We start from the raw sequence: 7971 nt of genomic DNA, 5'->3' as shown, positions 1-7971 counted from the left end.
CATTTTGCACACATCAAATATATGTGTATGTATGTATGTATGTATGCTTTTAGCTCTGTAAGCTTTTGTATAATGTATAAATGAAGGGTTGTCAACATGGCTCAGAAAACAAAGGTAATTGCCGCAGAGCCCGAGGACCTGAGTTTGATTTCTGGAACCCACATGGTGAAAGGAGAGAAGTGACCCCTGTCAATCATCCTCTGACTTCCATACATGGACTGTGGCATGCTCACGTGCACAAGAGCACACATATACACAAACATACACATTATTAATCAATGTAGTATGGTTCAGACACACTACTCCATGTGTTTCTAACCACAGATATACAGGATTAAATTCACTAAAATCACTTTAAGATAGTTATGTGTAAACCAGATATCAAAAAGACTTTAACACTGGGACGGAGAGGTGGCTCAGTGGTTTAGAGCGCCTACTGCTCCTGCAGAGGTCCTGAGTTCGATTCCCATCAACTACATGCTGACTCACAACTATCTGTAATTCCAGTTCCAAGGGACCCACGGCTGGACTCCACGGGTACCAGGCATGTTCATAATACACAGATATATATATATATATATAGGCAAAAATTCATCATACATATAAATAAATAAATAAATAAATAAATAAAGATTTAAAAAAATACTTCAGTTCAGAATCTTGACTTTATTGACAAAAATCAACAGAAAACATAAGCAACTCTAATAAAATATAAGATCTTGATGATTTTACAATGTATATACACACCAAGGTAGATATTAAAATATCCAGTTTCATAAAATTACTTATAACAAAATATATCACCTATTCACAACCAACTAATGCTGAGCAGAAACTTTATTATTCCAACTGGAAAATTAGCCCACTAATTAGCCCATTCAATACTGACAAAAATATATGCCCGCTTGGCACCGTGATGCATGCCTGAAATCGCAGCACTTGGAAAGGCAGAGGCAGGCAGATCTCTGTGAGTTTTAGGCCAGCCTGGTCTACAAAGTGAGTCCAGGACAGCCAAATCTACACAGAGAAACCTTTTCTTGAAAAACCAAAAATTATATATATATACATATTTACATATACATGTATGTATATGCCCTTCCATATGGAACAAAATCCAGAAACCTTGTAAAAATATCTCTAAATATATGCCAATATAAAAGTTCATCTTTTGAATTTACATGTTTTTGTTTTGTTTTTTAAATTTATTTATTTTATTTATTGCATACGAGTACTTTAATCTGCAGCAGAGGGCATCAGATTGCATTATAGATGGTTGTGAGCCACCATGTGGTTGCTGGGAACTGAACTCAGGACCTTTGGAAGAGCAGCCAGTGCTCTTAACCACTGAGCCATCTCTCCAGCCCTGAATTTACATTTTTAACTTTGCCTGGTGAAACCAGCTTGGGAAACTTCTGAGCACTTAACAAAAGCATGCTTTAACATTCTAAACACTCTTCAATGTGAGAGGTTAGCTCTCCCTTTTTGATAGGACTTGTTACTTCAGGGTAAGCTTGCCAAGTCTCGAAAGCTACTATTTGTAGGGACTAAATTCTCCTGGAAATTCAAGTATGAGAAGGGCATTTAATATAAAGATATACATCTACATTTCTATATACATAATAGCCTTAATAAAAACTTAAGCTGGACCTCTAGAGAACTTACATTCATCAATTGCATATTAGGAACATCTGGCCAGCAAGATGGCTCCATCGGTGAAAGCACTTGCCCTCATGAGCCTGACAACCTGAGTTTGGTCCCAGGACCCCTCAGTGGAAGAGACAACCAACTTCCAAACACTGTCCTCTGACCTCTGTCTGGGTGCATGTGCACCCTGCAACACATCTCATACACACACATACATAATAATAATAATTAAATTAAATTAATTCTACAAAAAGAATATTCCTGGAAACCCATACAATAATCTAAGAAAATGAGGGGCCTTTTCCAGCTTCAGTTTCAATTAATTAATTCACAATTAATATTTGAAAGCTATAGACCCCCAAACCATCCCACAAGCTAATACCTTGGGGCAGTGGCTCTCAACCTTCCTAGTGCTGTGGCCCTTTAATACAGTTCCTCATGTTGTAGTGACCTTCCCTACCCATAAAATTATTTCATTGCTACTTCATAACTGTAACACTGCTACTGTTATGAATCACAATGTAAATATCGGATAGGCAGGGTATGTGATATGTGATTTCTGTGAAAAGATGGCTCAGCCTCCAAGGGGGTCACGACCCACAGGTTGAGAACCACCGTCTTAACATATCAGCCACATACTGTTTCCCAAGTAAACTCAACATTAGCCTTCCGGTTAACGAACATCTGGTTAGGTCGGTGATCCAGCCTTTGTATAGCCAGGTTTCCTTCCCTCTCCAGCTATCCAGTGAACTGATAACATCCATGCGTGCGTTTCAACTATTTTGGGGAGATGGGAGTTTGGAAGCCTCTCAGTTGCTCTTACAGAGAAACTGACTTTGTGTGATTTATGACAAAGCTGCGGGGAAGCTTCTGTTGGGGTTGAGAACACGTTCCGGGCCTGTGACTGGCCGAAGATGAAGAAAAGGCTATGTGCAGAGAGCACAAGGCTGGTAACTTCCCGTAGCAGCTGGAGTGCATGGGGGGGGGGGGGGGGGAAGGATTGTCTTGGTTGAATTAATTGAGGTGGAAGACGCACCCTGACTGTGGAGGGCACAGTTTCCTGGGCTGGGGTCCTGCATTCAGGCTGAAATGACCCCAATAGGCTAGAAGTTTGGTTGCGGTCTCCCCTGCTGACCCTGCTGCATTAGAAGGTTCTGGAGAATTTGGAAGGAGCTGAGGAGGTAAGTTACTGGGGCTGCATGCTTGGGGGTGTATTCTCCCCAGCCCCTTCCACCCTTGACCTTCTGCTTTTCCTGGCTCCCGGGATGTCAACTGCTTTGCGCCAACGCACCCTCCCGCCACAGGGGACTGAATCCTTAGCCAAGACAGTTCCTGTGTCTTCCTTGTCATCTGTTCTGCCAGGGGTTTTACACAGCGATGTCTGTGTGGCTAGTGCAGGGCCGGGGACGAGGCTCAGCTGGTAGACAGTGCGTGCCCAGCACACACAGAGCCCTGGATTTGATCCCCAGTACTGCATAAAACTGGGCACGGCAGTGTTTGCCTGTAGCCACAGCATTTAGAATGTGGGCGCAGTTGGATCAGAAGTGAATTAGAGGCTGGCCTACACGAGACGATGTCTAACAACAAGAACAAAAAAAAAAATCAAGGTAATTAGTGTATAATACCTCCTGGTATGCACCCGAGCCTCTGGACATGATGCAATGACCTGTCCCTAAGGCCAACAGAAGCAGCCAGAGCCACTTAGCAGCAGCAGGGCTTAAATCCCGCTCCTGGACAGATCGGCACCATTTTTAAAAATATATATATATTTTATTAATTTATTCATATTACATCTCAATTGTTACCCCATCCCTTGTCGGTGCCATTTTTAAAAGGCTCTTTTGATGTTGTTCCCAGGCAAGTTTTCCTTTTGTTTTTATAGTGTGCTTAGAGTTCTGGAGAGGTTCAAGGGCATGTTGTTCCTGTCCTTGGTGCCAGGGTGGGCTGATAGAATGTGGAGAGGGAGGCAGGATGGAGAGGGAGGCAGGATGGAGAGGGAGGCAGGATGGAGAGGGAGGCAGGATGGAGAGGGAGGCAGGATGGAGAGGGAGGCAGGATGGAGAGGGAGGCAGGAGCTTTAGACGGATGACAGTACCCATCCTTCCACCCTGCCATCCCTCCTCCACTCCCTCAGTCCTTTGCCACGGGCCAGTAGTCAGAGCTCTCTGTAGGCCAGGTTTGGTGGCGCATGCCTTTAATCCGAGCACTCAGGAGGCAGAGGCAGGTGGATCACCGTGAGTTCGAGGCCAGCCTGGTCTACAAAATGAATCCAGGACAGGCAAGGTTACACAGAGAAAACCCTGTCTTGAAAAACAAAAACAAAACAAAAAGATCTCGCTAAAAAGCTAAAGCCATGGGGTTCTTCCACAAACAATCAGGTCTCTGACGGACTCTGGGTGGTTATTTCTTGACTGAGGTCAGGATGGCACCACTTCCCTGGGGTTAGAGTTGGATGACAGAATGGCAGGGGCCACCGGCTATGGCCAACGGGACTGTTCCCACTTTAGATGGTTATCACAGCCTTGAGCTGTGACCTGTGTTTCCAAACGAACAGCTCTAAGTCAAGGGCCCCATGCCCTTCCTTGAGGCTCCATCTCTTTGCCGAGGCAGAACTTGGGAAATGCTTGCACATACAGACCCACTACAGTGGTAATGAACAACAGCCTGATGGGAGCTATGGAAAGAGCAAGGCAAGCGAAGGGACAGAAAGTCTTGTGCTCAGACTGGGCTCCCCACCCTCCTGTACTCCCCAGTGTCCCCAGGCAGCTCCCCTGACCCAGGCCTTGGACTTTTTATAAAGAGCTTATAAGGCAGCCCTCGAGGGTGAGTCACAGGCTGTGTGACTTCCAATGGCACTTTCAGCCCCTCGGTCCTCCTCGGTTCCATAGACAAGGTTTTGAAGGTTGGTAATCCCTATTCCTCATTCACGCGCACCAGGTGTGGAGACCAACTGGATGCTTCTGAGTCTACCACAGCGGCACACCCACGCATCATGGATGGGGACAGTGAGGGCTAAGGAGGTTAAAGTTCACCCTCCAGAGCCATCCACACCCCAGGGGTGCTGCTGTCCTCGCTCAGGGTTCCTCCACAGGGTCCTGCTGGCTCACATGTATTGCACTATTTTTCAGCTGGGTGAGGGTGGGGTTCCGGGCTGGACAGTTTGTCCTGGGCAGGGAGCCAGCTTTACAGCCCCTGGGAACAGCACAGCCCTGGTTCTTGAGGGCAGGCTGTGCCTTGACCCTGGCCAGCTGTCCTGTGTACATCTGGAGTGAGTAGCTAGTGGGCACAGTGTGTGTCGCCTACCTCCGAGTGGATGGCGCTCTCTGGTAGAGGCTCTGTCCTGTCCCAGATGCGGCACTGACAGGCAGGTCTGGGTCAGAGCTTTCTCCTCTCCATTCCTTTCCCGGCTCTTCGGGCTTAGATGAGTCTCTGTGTTCGGACATCCATCTACTTGTCTGGGAAACCACCGTGTCTCTGAGGGTGGCTGCAGCACCATCAGGGCTGGGGTGAGCATCAGATGAGGAAACGGCCATGTGGAAAGCACCGTGCAGGGCCTCAGTTTCCCTTCTGGCTCAGCTCACTCTCAAAGCTTTATCCCTTCATGAGACTGTGGCCTGCAGAAAGGAAAGGCTCAGTGCTGAGCCTGGGGATCCAGACACCGATTTCCCGACCCAGCAGGCTTGTCAACCCTTTTGGTAGATGGGGAAACTGAGGGCAGCCCTCTGCTCAGAGCACCAGGCTAGTAAAGCTGGGTTCAAGGCCAAGACCTTCTGCTTCCCGGGTGGAAAGTGCCCATTCGATAAATGAGGAGATCTGGGCATCAGAGACAAGGAGCCATCTGTGGGGGGAGGGGGAGGTCACCCCAACATTTCAGGCTGTGTTCCCTTCAACAGTCCCCAGCCTCCCATTTCCTTAGGTTGGAAAGGGGTCCTGAGATAGTGGGATAATTGGTCACATCACACTGGCCTGCTTAGGGGTCTCTGTGAACTCCACTACCCCACCCCCACCCCACAGCAGGTTACAAACCTTTGCCCACCTCTCAGGGCAGCCTCCAGGGGGCCAAGGCTTTGCCATGTGAAGTTATGGTCATGGGGAAACTTGCCATGCATGCCAATTAATTAAGTCCCTGTAGCCTTTGAGGGACGACTGGGGATTCAGAAAACACAGGAAGCCATATGATTTGGAGTGACAGAGTTTGGGAGTCGGTAGGGGACTTTGGTGGGGCTCTGGAGAGACATCTTCCTGGACCTTAGAGGCAACAAAAGCAGATGTTGACAGGTCTGGGACCAAAGTATGAGTGTAGGTACCATTTAGTGAGCAGTTATTATGCTCCCACAGCCAGCTTAGATACTTGCCAACAGCTTTCCGAGGCCTTGTGGCTTTCATTCTACAAGTAAGGAAACCAAGAGACAGAGAGATGCTTCTTCCTTTGGCGCAGGACACACAGCTTGTGACTGATGCTGCCTGGGCAGTCAGCTCCAGGTGCTTTTCATTAACCATTCTCTAGCCCTGTGCATGTTCTACCAGAGGTCCTGGTGTAAGTGCTAACCAGAGAACCATGGCCCCCCAGCACAATGGCCAGGGGCTGATGGCCAGCAATCAGCTCCATTTTACCTGCGGTGACCAAGGTCTCGGTGTCACACCTCAGTCACGTGCTGTCACCTCGTACAAAACATCCCCAAGGCTTGGCGTCTTCCTCTGGAAAGATGGAGAGTTAATACCAGCTCCATGGGGCTGTCAGGATGCGGCCGGATGGAGTCTTGCAGAGTTTGTAAGGATCTCAGCACAAAGACGGAGCAACGGAAACACCAGCCGATTCCTCATTTTTGATTCCTAAAGCCTTGTGTGTATGTCTGTGTGCCCTTGGGAGCCATCGTCTCTATGCGTGGAAGCCAGATGTGGACAGCGGTGTCTTTCTCTCCACCTTGCTTTTTTGATACAGAGTCTCTCACTGAGCTTGGAGCTCACTGATCCAGCTAGGCTGGCTGAGCAGTGAGCCTTGGGGATCTGCCTGTTCTAACCGCCCCCCTGCTCCAGGGTCGTGGGCATGGACTGTCACACCACACTTTTTGCACGGGTGCTGGGGATCTGGGCTCATGCTTACACAGGAAGCACTTCACAAACACTTCACCCACTGAGCCATCTACCCAGCCCCTGCTGGTGTTTGGAATGTTGTAATTTACCCATAGCCCATTTCTGCACACCTTCTCCCTAGGAGTTTCTGTGAGCAGGCCAATAGTTGAGGTACAATTCTTTTTGGAACCAGGAGGACGTGCAAGATGTTGGGGTCCCCTCCTACCCAAAGATCCATGGGTCACCCATCCCTTCTTCCCACCACTGCAGTCACAACAGAAGTTGTGGGTCTCACTAAAGCCAGCTTCCAGTTTTACTCTCCAGGTTTCCAGCTCCCAGACTGTGGTCTCCACTGGCTGGAATGCTGTTGCTATGGTAACAGCAGCTTAAGAGCCTTAGCCCCTCCCCTCCCCTCCCCCTCCCCCCTCCGCCCCGAGGTGACAGGCTTGGATGGAGATGGCTGATCAAATTCCCCAAGCATCCTCACTCTTCTGGATACAAGACCTGGGAGAAGAATGCAAAGTCTGAGCTGCCTGGGGCCTGGAGCCGTAAGAACCTCCTTAGGGAAACAGCCTAGGTTCCAAGTGCCCCCTGAAATTCATGCTTTGGAAACTTGAAAGATGGGGGGGGTAGCAAAGTCATAAGGATGTGGGAGTGGCCTCATAAGGATGTGCTTGCTCCTGGCCCCCCCCTGCTCTGTCCCCCCCATCTCTGACACAGGCTCCACCTACAGGTGATGCTGGCACAGAAGGTCCTCACCAGAGCCAGCAACTTGCCCTTAGACTCCCCAGACTCTAGAGCTGTGAGTCCAATAAACTTGCGTTGCTTGTCAGTCACACAGCCTGTGGCAATCTGTGGTGGCCGCAGAATAGACTACAATGGCTAAGAAAACAACTGAGTAGATGGCCCCAGTGAAGCCTCCAGCCTCCCCCAGGCCCAGAGCTAGCTTTTTTTTTTTTAGTATGTGCTGAGGAGGGACTGTTACTCCCGGGGCAGGCTTCCTTACAGTCACCTTCCCTGGTGGCTCTGAAGCAGGAAGCCTCCAGCTGTGCTTAGAGAAATCCTGAATCTCCAGAGAAGATTCTTGAAGCTGTTTGGGGGCTGAGATGTCTCCTGAAGCCCCTTATCCTCCAAAGCCTGATCCAGGCTTCATCTCTCCTCTGCCTTAGCCTCACTGGTGGGAGGCTCCTAGCCTCCTCCCAGGGCCTGGAAACCTCTGCTGGGCTGCCAAGAGGCCATCTTGGCAGTGAGGAC

General features: G+C 49.0%; 1 long non-coding RNA gene across 1 annotated transcript; it reads right to left on the bottom strand.

Annotated features, from left to right (window-relative positions):
- Positions 1 to 646: 646 nt before the first annotated feature.
- LOC311595339 lies at positions 647 to 7107 on the bottom strand. The gene is made up of 2 exons (XR_014778407.1): positions 6259 to 7107; positions 647 to 5258 (listed from the first exon to the last, which is right to left on the bottom strand). It is a non-coding gene; the product is annotated as an uncharacterized lncRNA (long non-coding RNA).
- Positions 7108 to 7971: the final 864 nt, after the last annotated feature.

Source organism: Acomys minous (assembly GCF_964271855.1).
Source record: "Acomys minous genome assembly, chromosome: 3".
In the NCBI taxonomy this organism is placed as follows: Eukaryota; Metazoa; Chordata; class Mammalia; order Rodentia; family Muridae; genus Acomys; species Acomys minous.
This window is presented reverse-complemented; position numbering and strand designations above follow the sequence as displayed.